Below are 21,629 nucleotides of genomic sequence, written 5' to 3'. Positions count from 1 at the left end.
TCTTTTTCCAGATCGTAGAGCTTTTGCCATGCGTCATAACAACGCTTTCTTAAAGCACCTTCGAAATCCGCTAAATTGAGCACTGGAGTATGTTCCCCTAATAAGATCGCTCTTTTTGCTAGCACGTCGACTTTCTCGTTATCAACTATCCCAGCATGCCCTTTCAGCCAAACCAGATGCAACCTACCCATTGCATTAATCAAATGACTTATAATTTCTATAATTATGGGATCAAAAACATCGCCCGGACGTTTTATTTTTTGGAGTGCACTTTTAGAATCACTAAGAATGACTATTATGTCATTACTTTGTATTTGTTCCGCCAGGATTACCGCATTCCAAATCGCTACGATTTCTGCGGTAAATATTGAGGCATTATTAGGGAGCTTGTATAGGCGAAAACTTCCCGTTTGCGGGTCAAGCACAGCACAACCTACTCCCTGCTCCGATTTTGATCCGTCCGTAAATAGTAAATAAGGGTTGATTATGATTTCCCTCATGCGCGCTATAAAAGCTAGGTATGTTAAATCCCCCCATTCTTCTTTCACCTTATCATATAAATCTAAATGGACGTACGGAGATTCTTTACAAGATACTTCATAGTGAAGAGATCTGCGAGGAGACGCGTGCAACACCTCTAGGCCAGAGTATAATTTCTCCGTTACTCTAAACATTTCACACATTAATGGCGTTTTCTTTTTTAACCAAAACCTGTGTGAGCGAACCACTTCTGAGAGCTCTGAGACTCTCATCAAGGAAACTTCCTTAAACTTAATTAGCCTTTTGCTTAAGAACTTTCCCAACAATAATTCTCGACGTATCTGTAGAGGCATAATTTTAGCCTCCACCAGGAGAACATTTGTGGGAGTTGATCTCATAGCTCCCAGACAAATGCGTATTGCTTTGTACTGGACCTTGTCCAGCCCAGATAGTGAAGTTTGGCAGGCATCTCCGTAAATACCGCAACCATAATCTATTTTAGATAAAATTAAATTTCGGTAAAGCAGAAGGGCTATTTTTGGGTCGGTACCATATGTGACATGTGCAACATATCTAAGCACATTCAATGCTTTTTCACAACTTTGGATTATTCTCTTAATGTGAGGTCTCCAAGTTAATTTGTGGTCTACATAAAGTCCTAAGACCTTAACTATTGGCGATTGCGAAACTTTAAACGGCCCTAGCTGTATAGTGCCAGCAAGAATATTCTGACGCTTTCTACTAAACATGGTGACTGAGCTCTTATTTCCAGAAATGCGAAAACCCAAGTGGTTGCACCATGCATTGAGATCATGCAAGGCCTGTCCCATTATTTCTACCAAATTTTCTTCGGATTTTCCTCCAGTGTATACAGTGAAATCATCAGCAAACTGGACTATCCTGATTTCCGGAACGAGCCAGTCTCTCAAATCAGATGTATATATATTAAATAGCAAAGGGCTAAGCACGGCACCTTGGGGGAGACCAATGCCTGTTGTTCTGGGACCCGTTACCAAAACTCCCCTTCTAATAATTAATTGTCTTTGTTGTAACATATTAATTATATTTACTATTACCCTGCCAGGTACTTGCATTACCAACATTTTATCCTTTAGTATTGCGATATTTACGTTATCATATGCTTTATGAATATCTACGAAAGCCGCTAATAAGGGTTTGTTTTCCGTTCTATTTAAGTGCACTTCATTAACAAACGCTGCCAAACAATCTAATGTGCCACGGTGCCTTCTAAAACCCAGCTGATGTGGGGCCAGCTTATTATATTCCTCCACCCACCAATCCAACCTATGCTTTATCATCCGTTTATACGTTTTGCACACACAGGACGATAAAGCAATTGGCCGATACGACTGGTACGAGTTGGGATCTTTACCAGGCTTTAAGAGAGGAAATATTAAATGGGTTCTCCAACTTTCAATCATAGTTCCCCCAACCCACATTTCGTTCATAATTCTAAGAAGCGATAAAAGGGCCGGAAATGGAAGGTTTTGTAGCATTTGATAGTGAATACCGTCTTGGCCGGGCGATGTACTACCTCCTTTTTTTAGAGCATACTTCAATTCCCACAATTGGAATGGCAGATTCAAGTCCTCATCACCAATTGGGATATTTGATAGGTCGATAAACTGGCTAGCATAGTCCGGAGTCAGAGATTTATGGAATTCTTCAACCCAATGGCCATCATCAGTGACTTCTACTTGGGGAGAGTAACCTTTTTTTAGACTTCGAATTCGCTTCCAAATGACGTTAGAGGGAGTTTGTCTATCTAAACTATTGCAAAATTCGTACCACATTATTCGTTTTTTTTCTTTGTACGTCCGACGACTGATTGCTAGTTTTCTGTTTAAATTGACGTAATTTTCCAAGGTGGGTGCTCTCTTATAGCTTTCGTAGGCTATTATTGACTCTTGCTTGACTCTATTGCAATCATCATCCCACCATGGCTTGATTGCTCGATTTGGGTTTAAATAAAGCCATTGTGGGAATCTAGGAATGGATCCTAAGGCCGCTGATCTTATTTCTTGAGTCAAATAATCATAAGTGCAGCTGGTGGATTCCGATGTACTGAATTTTAAATCCAGTACCATCCGATACTTTTCCCAATCCGCCTTACTGAGATTCCAACCTCCTGCCTTAGGGTGCCTAATGCGTGCACCAGAGGTTGCCTGCCGCCCATTAAATGACTTCACCAGAATTCCCAGGTGATCCGAACCCAAGGGCTCTTGTATTACTTCCCAACTGAGCTCAGACATCAGATCTGGAGAACATAAAGTTATGTCCACAGGTTGAGCTCGAGCCCCCGGTCGGGGAATCATAGTGGGTGACCCATCATCTAATGTACACAGATTGTACGAATCTATTAACTCTGCTAGAGCTCGTCCTTCTAGGTTTTCCCGATGTCCCCCCCACATTGGATGAAGCGCATTAAAGTCTCCACCAAGAATAAGAGGACCCGAAACCTGATTTAGTACATTACTCCATTCCTCTACTGAGGCTTTATGCCCAGGACGGCAGTAAGTGCCAAGGACCGTAATACTGACGCTCCTAAATAGGATTTTAGCCCCACATATCTGAACTCTGCCCCTTAATGGATTATTCAGCACTATTGGGTCGAAAGGCAATTTTTTACTGATAAATATGGCACTTCCACCATATCCATCCTCACGATCGTCTCTGACAACGTGATATCTTCGCAACTCTAATTTTAGGTTATACTTAAACCATGTTTCACTTAAGATGGCCACATCGACGCACCTCTCGCGCAGCAGGACATCAAGACTGTCCCTATTGGCTAAGTACGATCTTATATTTATTTGTAAAATTTTCATTAGGATTGAGAATGTTTTTGTGTGATTATCTTAGATTTACAGCCTAAAGGCACTTTTGGAATATCCTTCATATGTTCAAGGTTATATGCTTTTGTTTTACTATTCTCATTTCTCTCCGAACTAGACCGCAGACTACTCCTTCGTTCTTTGGTGAGCATTCTCGCGTTACCCGCAGAATGCGCTCCTTTTGAAGGAGTAGCACTCTCAGTTTTTTCCCCTTTATAGAATTGGGATACAAGTAGTGCTAGGGATTTGGTAGTTTCACCAATATCTCCCTTACTCAGTGAATCGATCACTCCAATGATTACATCCACCACTGGGTGATCTACTGCGGCAAAAGTTTTTCGGATATCCTTGATACTGATTTTATCCTTGTCTTTTTTTTGGCTGACTTCTTCGATTTCCACAATAGGCCCATCAGGAACATCCCGATGTTCGCCCAAAATCGGCGTTTTCTTCTCTGACCGCCTCTTTTGTTTTCGTGGCCGTTGTTGTTTTATGGGGTGGAGTAAGGGATCTGGAAGGGGGGGAAATTCTTCCTCCGACAAGCACTCGAATCTGTTCCTTTTGGCTACCTCTACGAAGGTGGTACCTCCTAGATATGTAGTACCATATGTAACTTTTTCTTTAATCAATTTGTTTTCTTCTTTATATTTTGGACACGCCGCATCCGTAGCCAAATGATTACCTCGGCAGTGAATGCATTCCGTTTTGTTTATTTCACATTGTTCGATGCTATGAGCACCAGAACATTTACTGCACCTCGGTTGCCCTTTGCATTGTGAGCTGGAGTGCCCGTATCGAAGACAGTTGACGCACGGTCTTCTATTTGGTACATATGGTTCCACTTTAAACCTGGCACCATACATTGAAACGTATCTCGGTAAGCTCTGACTATCAAACGTCAGAAAGCAGGTCTCGAGTGGCCTGTTTTCTACCCTTCTGAATATTCTTTTTACATTAACTACTCGTATTTGACTTTGAATATTCTCCAAAATCTCTTGTTCAGATATTGAAGACTCCATCCCTTTTATGACACCTTTTGAAAAAATAAGGTGGTCCGGAATGTAGGCTTTCAATTTTTTTTTTAAAAAACAATTATTATTTGTCAAATAATTTGCTGCCTCGGGGGTACTTGTTTCAATTTTCATTCTATTCTTCCCAACTGACCTTATATCCAGGATATCATGGGAATGTTTATTATCCTCGGTGTAAATCCATTTGCCAAAAGTAACCCGATGGATACTTCCCAGGTTACCCTCATTTCCCTCAACAAAGATGAAGTAGGGACCTTTATCATTTGGCTTGAATTTATTTCCAGCCGGTAATTGTAATGTTTCTATGGCAACATGACCACTATTTTTCGTCATGTCGTCATTTTTACCCAATTTGGGAGCCCGAATTAGGTCCAAGGGGGTTCCCTCCCGAACCAGCGACCTTTTATTTGATTTGCCTGCATTAGGAATTACGCTAATGTTTTCTGTAGGCGAACTATTGGAGTTATTGCTACTGTCAGTATTACTATTATTAGTAGTATACTTATCCGCTTGGATGTAGGGTATCGGTGGTGGTCCTCTGTCATGTGGCAGCCCATCGCTACTCTCCTCCATTTTAGTTTTGCTGTTGGGTTTAGTCCTTTGTTATTGTAAAAATTTCAAGTGTAAAAAAACTCTTTTTTTGAGCGGAAAAACGAGAATTTTTTTTTAAAACAGCTCCTTAACCCCACAAAGTTCCTTATTCTAAATAATTTTAAAGTTAAAATTCTTTTCGTCCAACAAAAAACTACAAACTTTGTGGAGCTAAAAAGTGAAAAAAAAGTGAAATTGTTTTATTTAATATTATAAATTGTTTCTTTTAAATTAGTTGTGTAAATCTTCTTACAACTGCGTCAAACATAAAATTAAATTCAGTTAATTAATCAAATTTCCTTCGTTATTTAGAAAACAACGAGCGTAATATTTAAAAAGTTACAAGAAGTGGAGTGCACAGTTAATGTTATTAATTTAATTGCTTATAGGGATCGAAATGTGAAAGGTTCATTTAAAGATAACGAAACATCAAAACCTTATAAATCTTTAACAAAAACTTACAGTTTAAAATGTTAAGTATAAGGGTTGATTAAACGCCAAAAGGTACACAAATCAGCAAGCACCCAACATTTCATTAATTCTTCATTAATATTTAAGTAATTTTACTGCATTAATATTTTTTAGAATTTATTAGATGTCACAGACCCTTATGCTGGCCATTTTCGTCTACAAAATATTTGTTCAAGTAGCACTGTAGATTGACTGTAATATCTAGTTATTTATAATAATCAAACTATTAATTACAGGTTAAAAAGAAAAACGTTATAAAAAATAAAAAAAAATTATGAGGCTAAAAAATTCAAAACTTTTTTTTATAAAAAAAAATGTAATATGTAATATAAAGTAAATAAGATATGTATATTTTTAGGACAGCTAATTATTCCAGTATTTTACTATAAGTAAAATTAAATTACAATAGAGAAATCAATAATTGTTGTTGAATAATCTACTTGTTATAACTGTGTGTTATTTGTGCTCTCGAATATTTTGGTAAGACGAATTCAAGACAGTAGCCTACTCTAACTTTGTCTTTTTCTACTTTAACATGCATGTACATATGTGTGATTTATCATAATTATAACAAAAAAATATTATAAATGAAGTGGCCAGCATAAGGGTCTGTGACATCTAATAAATTCTAAAAAATATTAATGAATATTAATGCAGTAAAATTACTTAAATATTAATGAAGAATTAATGAAATGTTGGGTGCTTGCTGATTTGTGTACCTTTTGGCGTTTAATCAACCCTTATACTTAACATTTTAAACTGTAAGTTTTTGTTAAAGAGATTTTTGTACCTTTTGGATAGATTTTCCTTTTTGTCTATTCTCCAAAGTTACATATCTGCTTTACAGATTTTTTTAAATTTGGAATAAGCAATTCTATCATTATAACCTGATAAGATGGTAAGTCGGAACCGTAACTACCACTAGAGAGATCTTTTTAAAGAATGATTATCGTTAAGGTCCCTCAAACCATCCTCAGTAACAACTTTTTTTGAAAAAGCGTTTTGAATAACATAGGAAGGTATTTGTGCGTGAATAACAAAATTAAACTGCGATTTCATTACTTCCTTTTAAGAGGAGTAAAAAAAATAAACTGCGATTGCAGAACTTCTAGGCAAAGAGGCAAAGATTTTTTAATCGAACGACAATTCATTGATTTAAATCGGTTCACTCATTGATAATTTAAACGATTGCAGTACTTCCTCTTAGTAGGTGCAAGAGCATCAGCAATGTAGAGGAGCTTTAACCACTTATTCGAGCTGAATTTTATCAAAATCGGACTAAGCGTTATAGAAATATTGGTAATAATAGTTTTAGAAAGGGCCTTATTTGGGTGGGGCAAACTCCCCTCCTTATGAGGCACGGCGTCGAGACTTTTAAAGTGCAAATCTGTACAAAATTTCGATTCGAATGACATTTCATTCATGAAAATCGGTTCACGTGTCGATAATTTGAAACGATTCCTATACTTCCCCTTAACAAGTGTAAGAGCTGATCGCCGCTTTAATGTTACGTAGGGGAGCCCTAACCCTATCATCCTACCAAATTTTATCAAAATCGGGCCAAGATTTACAGAGTAATTAGTAATAATTTTGAAGGGGGCCTTACATAAAGGGGGCTAACTCCTCTCCCATTCGATGTACAGGGTCGAGACCCCCAAAAGGCACATCTACATAAAATTCCGAATCGAATGACACCTCATTCATGAAAATCGGTTCGCGCGTTTAGGCTGTACGTTGTTTACAAAAAAGGTAACAACAACAACAACAACAACAAGAACAAGAACAAGAACATTTTTTGAAAAAGCCGTTTTTGCTCATTTTCGGCAACTTTTTTCTCGAAACCTATTAGATCTGGGTTGTTGCAATAAAATTACAGCTATAAAGGAGGATTTGCCCCATATTTTAAAGAAAATTTGGGAATTTTATCTTTAGTAGAAAAAGAGAAAAAAATTGTCAAAGTTGGGTGTTTTTCAACGTTACGCTTTTTCGTGCACTTTTTGACGATCAACCCTTATACAACTGTCCTACCGGACAGTTTTAATAAATAAAACTGAATTAATTAGACTTACTTAATTCTGACAATTAGACGACAGGTCTTCTGACTTAATTAGACTGACAAGCTTTCTGACTTAATTAAACCAACAGGTTTTCTGACTTAATTAGACTGACAAGTTTACTGGCTTAAATAGACTGACAGGTTTTCTGACTTAATTAGACTGGCAAGTTTTCTGGCTTATTAGACTGACAGGTTTTCTGACTTAATTAAACTGACAAGTTTTCTGACTTAATTAAACTTATTATAACACTCACAAATTGATTTATCATAAGACAACAAAAGTACATCGTTCAACCGGGCGGCTAAAGGGTTGTCCAGTTCTTGGCGAAAACAGTTCCAGCCAAACCGACGCTAAAAACCTGGCAATGGCGGACACACAGACATAATCCGTTGGCACCTCTACTCTCTTTAGATACCCAAGGGCAACTGGCTTGAGCTCCCAGGTACAAGCTGGAGCCCCCTCTCCGTTCTCTTTTCCAGTGCTGCCAACTGGGCAATAAAGCACTAAAAGATAAATTCTATGCCGGGGGGCGCACCTCCCTTCGAGGATCGAACAGTCTCTATAGCTATGATAATTTTAGAGTGGGTTAACTTAGGTGAGGCAAACTCCCCTCCTTGACTATCTCCTTATCATTTTCCAAAATATTCCAAACCATTAAAAGTCTATTCTGTAAAGTTGCTATTCTGGTTTACAGGTTTTTTCAACATATGGGATAGGCAATAGTTTTATACATTGTACTTTAATACTTCATACCAAGTTAGTGGAAGGTAGTTGTAGCATTATCAAATCAGTGAGTAGAAGATAAAGACTAGAGAAAAGTTAGGGGGGAATGTTGCCAAGTTGGCAGGAAGAAAATGCAGACTGAGAATAGTTATGGAGGATTAGTGAACAACTAGTCGGAAGATGTAGAATGAAAATAAAAACATGTTACGAGTTATGGGGGAGTGGTAACAAGTGGTTGGTGGTAAGAAGATGGATATTGAGAGAAATGTTATGGGATGAAATGATGAATGATGAATACATCCCATGAAGGGGTATTAAATAATAGAAAGTAATGCAGTAAAAGTTGAAACTTTCTTTCTGCCGAATTTAATCAAAATCGGGCGATGAATATTGATTAATTGATGAATATTGAATATTGATTAATTGATGAATATTGAATATTGATTAATTGATGAATATTGAATATTGATTAATTGATGAATATTGAATATTGATTAATTGATGAATATTGAATATTGATTAATTGATGAATATTGAATATTGATTAATTGATGAATATTGAATATTGATTAATTGATGAATATTGAATATTTATTAATTGATGAATATTGAATATTGATTAATTGATGAATATTGAACATTAAGATCCACAAAAGCTAACATATATCCACATAAAATTTCGATTTGTAATGTCAATTCATTCATGTAAATTGATCGGTTCACTCGTCAATAATTTTAACGATTGCAGCGCTTCCTCTTATTGGGTGTAAGAGCATGATGGCGCTTTAAAGTCAAGTAGGGAAGCTTTAACCATTTCTTCGTGTTTAATTTTATCAAAATCGGACTAAGCGTTAAAGAAATATTAGTAAAAATAGTATTCCCTCTCTACCCCTTCCTCCCCTCCTGAAGTGGCACAACGTCGAGACTTCTATAATGCAAATCTGTACAAGATATAGGATTCGAATGACGCTTTATTCATGAAAATTAGTTCATGCGTCGATCATTTGAAACGATTGCCATACGTCCCCCTAATGAGGGTAAGAGCAGAACGTCGTTTAAATGTTACGTAGGAGAGCCCTAAACCTTTCATCCTGCCAAATTTTATCAAAATCGGGTCAACATTTACAGTGTTATTAGTAATAATAATTTTGAGAAGGGGCCTCACTTATATGGGGCTAACTCCTCCCCCATCTGACGTATAGCGTCGAGACCCCCAAAAGGCACATCTACATAAAATTCCGAATCGTATGACTTCTCATTCTCAAATATCGGTCGGCGCGTTTAAGTGCTACGTTGTTTACAAAAAAGGTAACGACAACAACAAGAAGAACAAGAAGAACAAGAACAAGAACATTTTCTGAAAAAGCTGTTTTTGCTCATTTTCGGCAACATTTTTCTCAAAATCTACTAAATCTGGGTTGTTGCAAAAAATTACAGTCATAAAGGAGGGTTTGCCCTACATTTTAAAGAAAATTTGGGAATTTTATCTTTTATAGAAAAAGAGAAAAAAATTGTCAAAGTTGGGTGTTTTTTAACGTTACGCTATTTCGTGCAGTTTTTGACGATCAACCCTTATACAACTGTCCTACCGGACAGTTTTAATAATAGTATTTAATTATTAAGTGATTTTTATAAACTCTCTCAGCCCTAATCGTTTGACCTTTTGGCCAAACTACGAAAAAAATTAAGAAAACAAAATTAAAAAATTAATACAAATGATATATACAAATTTGAAACATGCAATTAAATAAAATAAAGAAAATAACTTATAATAAATATCGTAGGCTATGACTTAGAATATGTTTTATTCGCAAATGTAAATGTAAATTGAATAAATTGAATAAATTTCGTTATCTCCTTTTATATTATTATTATTTGAATTATATTTGGCCTGATTAATTACAATAAATTACAAAATGACGAAATGTCCTCGAAAATAATGTAATAATTTATTTCAAGGCGAGTGGTTGACTTGTGACATGGAACCTAAGGTATAGGATCATACCTTACCAAAAACTAGTCAAGTTATTTACAACTAAAAACAAAAAATGAACACAGTTATTTGATCTTAAGTGAAATAGTATAAAAACGTAAGTGGGCATAATAATTTGTAGTCACTTACTATCGTGACAGTATGTGAGGAACAAATATTACGAAAAACATATTCTGTATTAACAATTTTTTTACTTCGAAAAACAGAAACATGCACAAATAAATAATTAATATCAAATAATTACATTCAGTCCAAATGTCTGTAATCTGCTGGCTCTCAAACGGCTAATATTCGATATAAAAATATTTTAAGTTTTACTATAATCTTTAACAAAAACTTACAGTTTAAAATGTTAAGTATAAGGGTTGATTAAACGCCAAAAGGTACACAAATCAGCTAGTACCCAACATTTCATTGATATTATTTTAAGTAATTTTACTCCATTAATTTTCATTAATATTTTTTTGAATTTATTAGATGTCACAGACCCTTATGCTGGCCATTTTAATCTACAAAATATTTGTTCAAGTAGAACACCATTTAACTTAGATTGACTGTAATAAGATAAATAAGATATGCATATTTTTATGACAGCTAACATAATTATTCCAGTATTTTACTATATGTAAAATTAGAGGGACTACATTAAATTACAATTGAGAAATGAATAATTATTGTTGAATAATTTACTTGATATTACCTACGCGTTATTTGTGCTCACAAATACTTCGGAAAGACGAATTCTAGACTGAAATATTATTTTAAATCCGTGATTCAAATTTAAATAGAAGCCGACTCTGCCTTTGTCTTTTTTTACTTTAACGTGCATGTACATACATACGATATATGTGACTATTCAGAATAAAGAGCATAATAAAGATAAATCAGAAGAATAATTTGGAATAAAGCTAAAATAAAGTACCTATTTAATTACGAAAATATAATGTACATTTTATCATAATTATAACAAAAAAATAAAATATTATGAATGAACAAAGGGAAGGGATTAGCTATGCGGTTAGCATATTGGATTCCCACGTGGAGGTTCCGGGTTCGAATCCAGCTGCTGACCCTTAGATTTTCTCTTTCTAAGAGCTTCTTACAGCTCACTGTCCGGGTGATGGACAGAGTTGTCTGTAACGAGAGAACACTGTCCGGAGGCCGGCAGTGCACTGAAAAAAGCTCCGGGCGCCAATAACCTTGATGTTGACGCGACTTAAATCATAAAAGAAAAGAAAAAGAAAATGAATGAACTGGCCAGCATAAGGGTCTGTGACATATAATAAATTCAAAAAAATATTAATGAAAATTAATGGAGTAAAATTACTTAAAATAATATCAATGAAATATTGGGTACTAGCTGATTTGTGTACCTTTTGGCGTTTAATCAACCCTTATACTTAACATTTTAAACTGTAAGTTTTTGTTAAAGAGATTTTTGTACCTTTTGGATAGATTTTCTTTTTTGTATGTTTTGCAAAGTTACATATCTGCTTTTCAGATTTTATTAAAATTGGGAATAATAAATTTAATTTTATCATTATAACCTGAAAAGGTGTTAAGTCGGAGTTACTACCACTGGACAGATCTTTTTAAAGAATGATTATAGTTGCGGTCCCCAAACCATCCTCAATAACAATTTTTTTGAGAAAGCGTTTTGAATAAAATAGGAAGGTAATTTGTACGTAAATAGCAAAATTAAACTGCGATTACAGTACTTCTCCCTAAAAGGCAAAGAGGCAAAGATTTTGAATCGAACTACAATTCATTGATGAAAATCGGTTCACTCATTGAAAATTTTAACGATTGCAATACTTCCTCTTAGTAGGTATAAGAGCACAGCCACGTAGAGGAGCTTTAACCACTTCTTCTTACTAAATTTTATCAAAATCGGACTAACCGTTATAGAAATATTGGTAATAATAGTTTTAGAAAGGGCCTTACTTGGGTGGGGCAAACTCCCCTCCTTATGAGGCACAGCGTCGAGACTTTTAAAGTGCAAATCTGTACAAAATTTCGATTCGAATGACACTTTATTCATGAAAATCGGTTCACGTTTCGATAATTTGAAACGATTGCTATACTTCCCCTTAACAAGTGTAAGAGCAGATCGTCGCTTTAATGTTACGTAGGGGAGCCCTAACCCTGTCATCCTACCAAATTTTATCAAAATCGGGCCAAGATTTACAGAGTAATTAATGATAATAATTTTGGAGGGGGCCTTACATAAAAGGGGCTAACTCCTCTCCCATTCCATGTACAGCGTCGCGACCCCCAAAAGGCACATCTACATAAAATTCCGAATCGAATGACATCTCATTCATGAAAATCGGTTCACGCGTTTAGGCGCTACGTTGTTTACAAAAAAGGTAACAACAACAACAAGAAGAACAAGAAGAACAAGAACAAGAACATTTTTTGAAAATGCCGTTTTTGCTCATTTTCAGCATCTTTTTTCTCAATATCTATCAAATCTAGGTTGTTGCAAAAAAATTACAGTCATAAAGGAGGATTTGCCCTATATTATAAAGAAAATTTGGGAATTTTATCTTTTATAGAAAAAGAGGAAAAAATTGACAAAGTTGGGTGTTTTTCAACGTTACGCTTTTTCGTGCAGTTTTTGATGATCAACCCTTATACAACTGTCCTACCGGACAGTTTTAATATATATATATATCTTACTAAAACAAGCTTCTCACGAACTTTGAATATTCAGCTACTTTTTGAAGTAAATTATATGAAACTAAGAAATAACAAAATATCTACTTACAAAATTAAGAAGAATGTATGAATATGAAGTCTTCAACAAAGTTGCTTAATAAATAATAATATCGCAAAAATTGCTAGCACTTATTTCAACAATTGTTAAAAGACGTTTGATTTAGGTTAGGTTTTATCTTTACTTCTATTTTACAGTGTGTACAAACCATAAAGGAGAGGGGAATCACACTATTATAACCTTTATTAAGTAAAACACTATTTTTTTGTTCACAACCTCAGACAAAATAATAAAGTATAGTAAAATATATTTTATTAAGTTAGGAATTAGTTGTAAATATATTATCAGTATAGACATATCGTTGTTCTTTTTAAAATTTTAGAAGTTTTCACAGTGGGGCGCGCTAGTTGATGTAGATAGCAGGTAACAATGTTTAGATACACAGAAGGTTACAATGCAAAATAAATAATACGGTGTGTCTGCGTGCTTTTTCAAACAATGGTGTAATATTTATAATAATTAATAAAGATTTTTGAACAAACCTGTAATAATAAAGTCGTTGTATGTTTATTTTTTAATTTTAAACATTCTTTTGTGTTTAATTGTTCATTCATGAAAATCAGATCACCCATCGATAATTTGAAACGATTGCAATACTTTCCCTTAGTAGAGTAAGAGCAAGATGGCACTCGCAAATTTTATCAAATTCGGGCCAAGGTTTACCGAGTTAATAATGATAATTTTAGAGTGGCTTAACTTAGGTGAGGCAAACTCCCCTCCTTGACTATGTTCTTATCATTTTCCAAAATATTCTAAACCATTAAAAGTCTATTCTGTAAAGTTTCTATTCTGGTTTACAGGTTTTGTCAACATTTGGGATAAGCAATAGTTTTATGCACTGTACTTTAATACTTTATATTATTATTATACCAAGTTAGTGGAAGGTATCTCAAATCAAATTAGTATCAAATTAGTGAGTAGAAGATAAAGACTAAAGAAAAGTTAGGGAGGAATATTGCCAAGTTGTTATGAAGAAAATGCAGACTGGGAAAAGTTATGGGGGATTAGTGAACAACTAGCCGGAAGGTGTAGAATGAAAATAAAAAAATGTTATAAGTTATGTGGGAATGGTAACAAATTGGAGGTAAGAAAATGGATATTGAGAGAAATGTTATGGGATGAAATGATGAATGATTTCACATCCCATGAAGAGGTACAGTAAAAAGAAAATTGTGATTACATTACCTTCTAGTAAGAGCGGTGAGATAAATTGTGATTACATTGCTTCCTCTGAGGGATTTAAGAGAAGTAGAGCTCTGATCGCAATAACCTCTTCCAAAGAGGGAAAGAAAAGTTATCTACAATTAAAGTTCTTCTGCCTAAAATTTAAACTGCAATAACGGCATGATTGCAATACATCCCCTTTGTAGGTGTGAGATCAGAAGGCACTTAAGTGTCACGCACTCTAAATTCTTCTTCTTGCGAAATTTAATCAAAAACGGGTGAAAATTCACAGTGTTATTAAAATGATTAATAATAATATATTAGTTTGAGGCGGTATTATTTACGTAAGAAAAGTTCCCACAGAAAGTATATAATGTGTCGAGACCCTCAAAAGTCATTACTACATTAATTCTCATTCTAATGGCGCTCTATTCATGAAAATCAATTCACGCGTTGATGATTTGTAACGTTTGCAATACTTCCCTTTAGTAGATGTTAGAGCGTGATGGCACTTTAATGTCACGTAGGAAAGCTTCAACTACCCCTACATGCTAAATTTTATCAAAATCTGGCTCAAATTTTCAGAGTTATTAGTAATAATAGTTTTACAGTGGCCCTTACGCGCGTGGGGCGAACTCCCCTTCCAAAGATGCCCTCTAAAATTTAAATCTACATAAAATTTGGAAAATAATGACACTTCATTCACGAAAAGCGGTTCTATAGCGACGACCGATTAAAACGATTGCAAAACTTCCCCTTAGTAGGTGTAAGAGCAGAACGTCGCTTTAGTGGTACGTAGGGGAGCCCGAACCCTTTCACCCTCCCAAATTTTATCAAAATCGGGCCAAGATTTACAGAGTAATTAGTAATAATAATTTTAGAGGGGCCCTTACATAAAGGGGGCTAACTCCTCTCCCATTCGATGTACAGCGCCAAGACCCCCAAAAGGCACATCTACATAAAATTCCGAATCGAATGAAACCTCATTCATGAAAATCAGTTCGCGCGTTTAGGCGCTACGTTGTTTACAAAAAAGGTAACAACAACAACAAGAAGAAGAAGAAGAAGAACAAGAACAAGAACAAGAACATTTTTTGAAAAAGCCGTTTTTGCTCATTTTCGGCAACTTTTTTCTCGAAACCTATTAGATCTGGGTTGTTGCAAAAAAATTACAGTCATAAAGGAGGGTTTGCCCTTTATTTTAAAGAAAATTTGGGAATTTTATCTTTTATAGAAAAAGAGAAAAAAATTGTCAAAGTTGGGTGTTTTTCAACGTTACGCTTTTACGTGCAGTTTTTGATGATCAACCCTTATACAACTGTCCTACCGGACAGTTTTAATATAGTTTTAACACGTTACGTTATTGATTTTAAAAATAAAATGTACGCGTCTTTTAAACCCGGATTAAATATAAAATTATAATTTATAGTCTCGTCATTTAACAAAGTCCACGAATTATTTTGACCTTTTCTCGCGCAAACGTAGAGGCCAGAATTAAGGTCCGAACCGTAGTGATAAATCACGGATGCCAGTGTGAAATTAAAACCGTTGATATTAATATTATTTTCGTCGAAAGAATGAATTTCATTTAAAACACGATTTCCTTGATAACGCTTTAATATAACTATTAGATAATCCGATACCGAATTTAATTTACTACGAATATAAATTTTATTTTCCCCGCATTCTGAACAAGTTATATCCGATAATTTATAGTCGAATAAATAGTTAAAAGTAACCGGCTCGTTATTTTGGAGAACCCCGAATTCTAAAAAGTACATTACCTCAAGATTAATGGGAACGTCATCCCAATAACTATTGCAATTGAAACATTTTCTTACGAATTTAAATGTGCAATCAAATAACCTGCAAGGAATGCTATTTTCTGTTTTTATAGCGGATATTAGAAATATTAGAAATTCTTGCGCGTCTTGCTGAATATTTGCGATAAAATTTACGTCACTACCGTGAGCAATTAATTCGCGGAGTCTTTTAGTATTAGGTTTTTTGGCACCTCGAGTTATTCCGGATGTTAAAATATTCAATAATTCGAAAGTTACACTCACTGTTTGATAGTTATCGTGAGTTTTTGGATCCGGAAAAGTTATGTTTATATTATTCAAGAGCGTATTCGTTAGACTAAATTTAACGGAATCTATATTAATCACACACTGTGCAACAACATTCGCGTAACATGAAACGCCGTCAGAATTTGGTAAGCGAAATATTTCCGTTTTAGCAAAAAGTTCGCGATTATCGTATGATTGAGGAAGGTATTTTTTTTTGTTAACTTGATGGTGGGGGAAAGGCAAATATTATTATTCGCAGTTTGCAAACGTGGTGATTGGGTTCTATTATTTAAACGACGGTATTCACTTATCGCGCCCGCATCTACTTTTATTTTTGACGAATCGAAATCAATTAAATATAGATCGTTTAAATTAGTGGCCCGCGAGAGAGCTACATAGTGCATGCCCGGTGCAAACACTTCTTTTCCTAAACTCGTGAATAAACAATCCAAGGTTAAGCCTTGAGATTTGTGGATTGTTACCGCGTACGAAAGAGTCACCGGAAATTGTTTCCTATGCACGTAAATATTTTTTAACAACAGAAATCGCGCTTTTACCCTTTCTAAAGAAAATGGTTTGTTATTCACGAGAATTATTAAAGAATCTACCACGTTTCCTTTATAAACAAACCGTTCTACTGTACCTATTGTTCCGTTTACAATTCCGTTAGCAATATCGATATTTCTTTTAATCATTATTTTCGCGCCAACAAATAAATTTATTGTTTTACATAAATTAGCAGTGCGGGAGACGTCTTCCAAAATTTTATTAATTAAAAATTTCAAATCTTTTATTTTTTTATTCGAGAGTTTAAAATTATAATCGATTTCATCGATGCTATCTACTGTGACTATTTCTTTCGCGAATTTATCTGAATAAAGTTTGTTAAAAGTTACGCACTGAGCTTTAGTCGCGAAGAGACATAACGGATTTCAAACCGGAATCGAGTAATTCTTTATAATTTTCAATTACATTATTTAAATCATTATTTGGCAAAACACGTGAGTTTAATAGTGCGATGTCTTCTGCGCCGATAATACCTGACCGAATATTTAGCAGTGTTTATGAAACCGCTTTTATCATTTTCTGTCTAACATTAATTTTTAATTCGTCAAATTCGAACATCGACCAAAGATCAGCAGAACCGATAGATCCGAGTTTGGATTTGCATTCGATACGGGTTAATTTTTTAAAAACTTGATTACCTTTAACGGGCTGCAATTGTAACAAATCACCGAAAAGTAAAATATTGAAATTACCGAAAGGTTCATTATTTTTAGCAATTTCCGTCAACCGAAGATAAATATAAGCGAAAACGAGACTCGAAACTAAACTAATTTCATCTATCGTATTATCAACTATTTCATGTCTTGAAGTACGTGCCTAATCGCCCGACAGCTTTCGACGTTTAATTTATTATATTCCGCAGTTCGTTGATGCTCTACCGGGAGCGATAAAAGCCGGTAAATGGTGACGCCATTTACATTATATGCAGCCAGGCCGGTCGGAGCCGTTATAGCCACTGAAACAGTGTCTTTCTTAGGCGGAAATGTATTATTAATCCAAACTTTTAACGCTTTTAAGAGATACGATTTACCCGTAACGCCTACACCAGAGACGAATAATTTAATTTGACTGTTGCATTTATTTTGACTTTGGTCGATAAGAGTTTTAGTTATTTTATTAAAAATCCGGCTTTGATCTTCGTTTAAATTAACATTATTATCACGATCGTCAATGGTGGTGTACATCGCCACGTCTGCATCCTGCACTTCTCGGATAATATTATCCTCTTCTAAATTAATGAAATTCTCTTCTTTGAATTCCGCAATTTTACTCTGAAGTTCTTTGATTCCTTCTTCACTCATAATTAATTTATCGTTGTAAGTCATGGCCTCTTTTAATTCCGCGGAATAATGCTCAAACGATTCTTGGTATGTCCGAAAACCTTTTAAAATATCCGATTCATTTTGCCACGGTTTAAAAAGAAGCAAAAGGGAATGATAATATTTGTTACGATCTTGTTCGGTATTTAAAGTTTTGTAGATCGGATGTTGAATCACGCTACGTTTTCTTAAAATAACATTATTTTTTAATTTTATTCGGTTTTCGCCTTCTAATTGATCGCGGGAAAGATCGTGATGACGACAGAAGTCGTACAAGTTTAAATTTTCAAGACCGTCAGGTCGATTCGGATAGTAATCGTTTAGCCATGACTTCAAATATACATCCGTTGATTTAGCCGGCATATTTTTTAGTTCACTATACGGTTTTAAACATAGTTTTCTATTCTCGCGAAACGTAGTGCTGATATATCTCATATCTTCCTATTTACCGTACAAATGATGACCGAGTAACCGATCCACTGTTTGGTATAACCCGATCTGCCGATGCGTTAATTTTTTTAAACCTAAACTCCATAGCGCTTTTTTTATTCGATTCTTTACATATATCAGCCCACAAATCTTCTAATTCCGTTTTTTCATTTTTAGATATATAACTGGTTACGTAAATGACTAATCTCAAATCTCCGTCTTTAACAAATTGCACGTCAACGTTAAATCCGCCGGAAGCTAATAGAAGGACAGGGTTGTAGTCGTTAATGCGAACCTCACTTCTCTGTCTAGGCAAGTCATAAACACGTTTCGGACCGAAACCTTTAACTCTAGACGCGATTGTAGAAATTATGTCATTAATTATCAATTCGTCAGTAACTTTACGCGGAAATTCAAACCGACATTGAGTATAAATTTTTTGTTTAACGCGATATTTTCGTTGGCAATACGAGTTACACTTACGCATTTGATATTTCCGGACAAACGAGTGCAAGAAAGGTGACTCTAAGGGATCCGGCAACCGAGCACAAATATAAGTGTTAATAAAATCGGCAACCTTTCTAAAGCAATCGTTATTAATTTCCGGACTATCCCGAATCCACAATAACATGTGGTAATGCGGCGCCCCCCTTTCTTGATATTCTACGCGCCAAAAATAACGTTCCACGAAACCTAATACCGGGTTTATTTTATCATTGATTAAAAACTTGAACATATTGCGGATGAGACGGTGATAATATCTACACACGCTTGTCGGATCTAACGCACACAACTCCCCGGCGGACATTTTCTCCACGTTAGGAACATCTTTATTAATTTTGACAATGTATTGCAATAACTCGGAATGATCATATTCTGCACATGACAAAGTTACAAAAAAAGTCGGCGCCCCAAAATCGCGTGTCATGGCATTGAGTTCTTGGCGACGACGTTGCCAATACTCTTTAGTACCTCGCACCGAACTAAATAGATTGATTAATTGCTGTTCCAACTATTCATCGTTTACGGCAACTTTGGTTAAAATATCATTGACCGTGTACGGTTTGTACGCGCGAACGTTTAACAAATGTGCAATCGCCCCGCCTAGGTATTTAAATTCACTATCGTTTAACAAGTGAAATAAAAAACATGGATCCCGCCGAAATCGCCCGTGTTTATTCAATATTCGCGTTTTACGATACTTTCTATTTATGTCAAATTTTCCGAACCTGCCTTTAGGAAATAAATGCGGAAATCTTAAATAATCTAAATTTTTATCAAAAACCGATACGTACTCTCCCTTCATTTGCTGCATTTGATACGATTCGATTTCGCTCGATTCAACCGCGCTCATATTTATCGGATGAAGGGAGTGAAAAGTATAAAATCCGGTTTTATAAAAAGTTGTACTATCTACTTTCTTTATGGATGCCCCGGATACATCCTTAAAAGTACATTTATTACCTATATTTCCGTTCATACTCGGTAACAATTTTACATTTAGATTTACGTTCGCGTATAACGGGATAATTTCTTTTAAAGCAGCAATCGGTTTGTAAATTTTATTCGCGCTCACTAAATCTTGCCATATGGCTCGGCTTTGTGTGGGTATGCCATTAACCAGTACAACCACTTAATGATTTTGGGACAGTTCGTTCGGAAGTAAGTCCACGTTTTTCTGCAAAGGGAGGGGTAAATAAGTGACGCGACCCTTTTACCCTTTAAGTTTTTCACTGACCGCAATTTTCCCTTTTTTTTTGCTGGAGACGAATTACGCACTGAAACGATTTAACTAATTGGGTCAGCATCGTTTCGAAAATATTCAGGTTACCAACTTCCTCAGGCACGGGATCGTTTCTAAACAGTTATAAGCGGCGCGTCCGGGAATACAATTTTGATTCAAATTTCGTGCACAGTATGTACAAATTTTAAGACCGCGTCGGCGAATATTGTCATAATTAATATAAAGAATTATAGATTGCCATGATTTGTTATTAATTTTAAAATTAATGAAAAAAATTTAGCTCCTCATCGTAAATTAACATATCGCAACAAGCGCAAAATTTTTCCGGGAAGAAGTTACTTTACTTTTTAACGAAGACAAGTTTTTCTTATATTTATTCAAAATGTTTATTTCGTTAGTGTCGCAACTAGTGGAAGGTACATATTTTTTAAATTTGTTGGTGTCGATTTTTAGATTCCCGAGGAATTTTTTTAAAACATTAACCGACCGTAAAATAGATTCGACATTATTCGCTTTATTTATAAACGATGTTACACGATTAATTTTGAAACAAAGATTACGCATGGTGTAAATCTGTCTTTTAATGTTCCTAAACGCGGTGTAATGGACCGATAATTCCGATAGAAGCTGTAAAAGTGTACTGCATTTGAATACGCTGTTGTGTGCAGTGTATGTTGTGTCCTTTTTTATTAAGATGTCTGTACCTACATGAGTTCGCAAGCTTTTTGATTGAAATTGCATTCATATTGCTTTTTACAAATTCTACTAATTTATTTAAAACAGTGCTCATACTTTCTTTTGAAAATTTACATTTGTTACCGCAAGACCATTCTACAATATTATCACCTTTAGTAATGTACTTTTTAAAATTGTGTCCGTTCACGAAAACGTGCTGAATATCAGCGAGTAATACATGTCCGGGAGGAATTGCGCTGTAAGAAGTTTCGTAGAAATACGGTTCAGAATGTATAGTGTGTTTTTGTTTACCGCCGAAAACTTTTACGATATTTTTAGGGGTTAGAGTTTTAATTTTATTTATTTATAACTTATTAGCAAACTTATCGACAACGGCTTTTAATTTTTTATTTAGATACCTGAAGAAAGAGCGAGCGATTCCGACTAAATGATTACAATGTTTTACCAGGTAATAAAACTCGATACGTTTGGTTTTATTTCTTACACTGCGGTGTTTATTAAACTTACGATTCCGTTTTAATGTTACAAACAATTTGTTTATTAGCGCGCATTCGGCTTGAAATGTATTTATTTTCTTTCGCGTCTGCATCCGTTTTTTTAATAAAGTTGCGAATGACGCTGAGGGTTTATTTACGTTTTGACGGGTCAAAAAGTACCGAAT

Source organism: Rhodnius prolixus, unplaced genomic scaffold (genome assembly GCF_049639745.1).
Source record: "Rhodnius prolixus isolate KJV_2025 unplaced genomic scaffold, Rpr scaffold_29, whole genome shotgun sequence".
Taxonomy (NCBI): Eukaryota; Metazoa; Arthropoda; class Insecta; order Hemiptera; family Reduviidae; genus Rhodnius; species Rhodnius prolixus.
The sequence above is the reverse complement of the archived record's forward strand: the minus strand, read 5'-3'. Positions refer to the sequence as shown.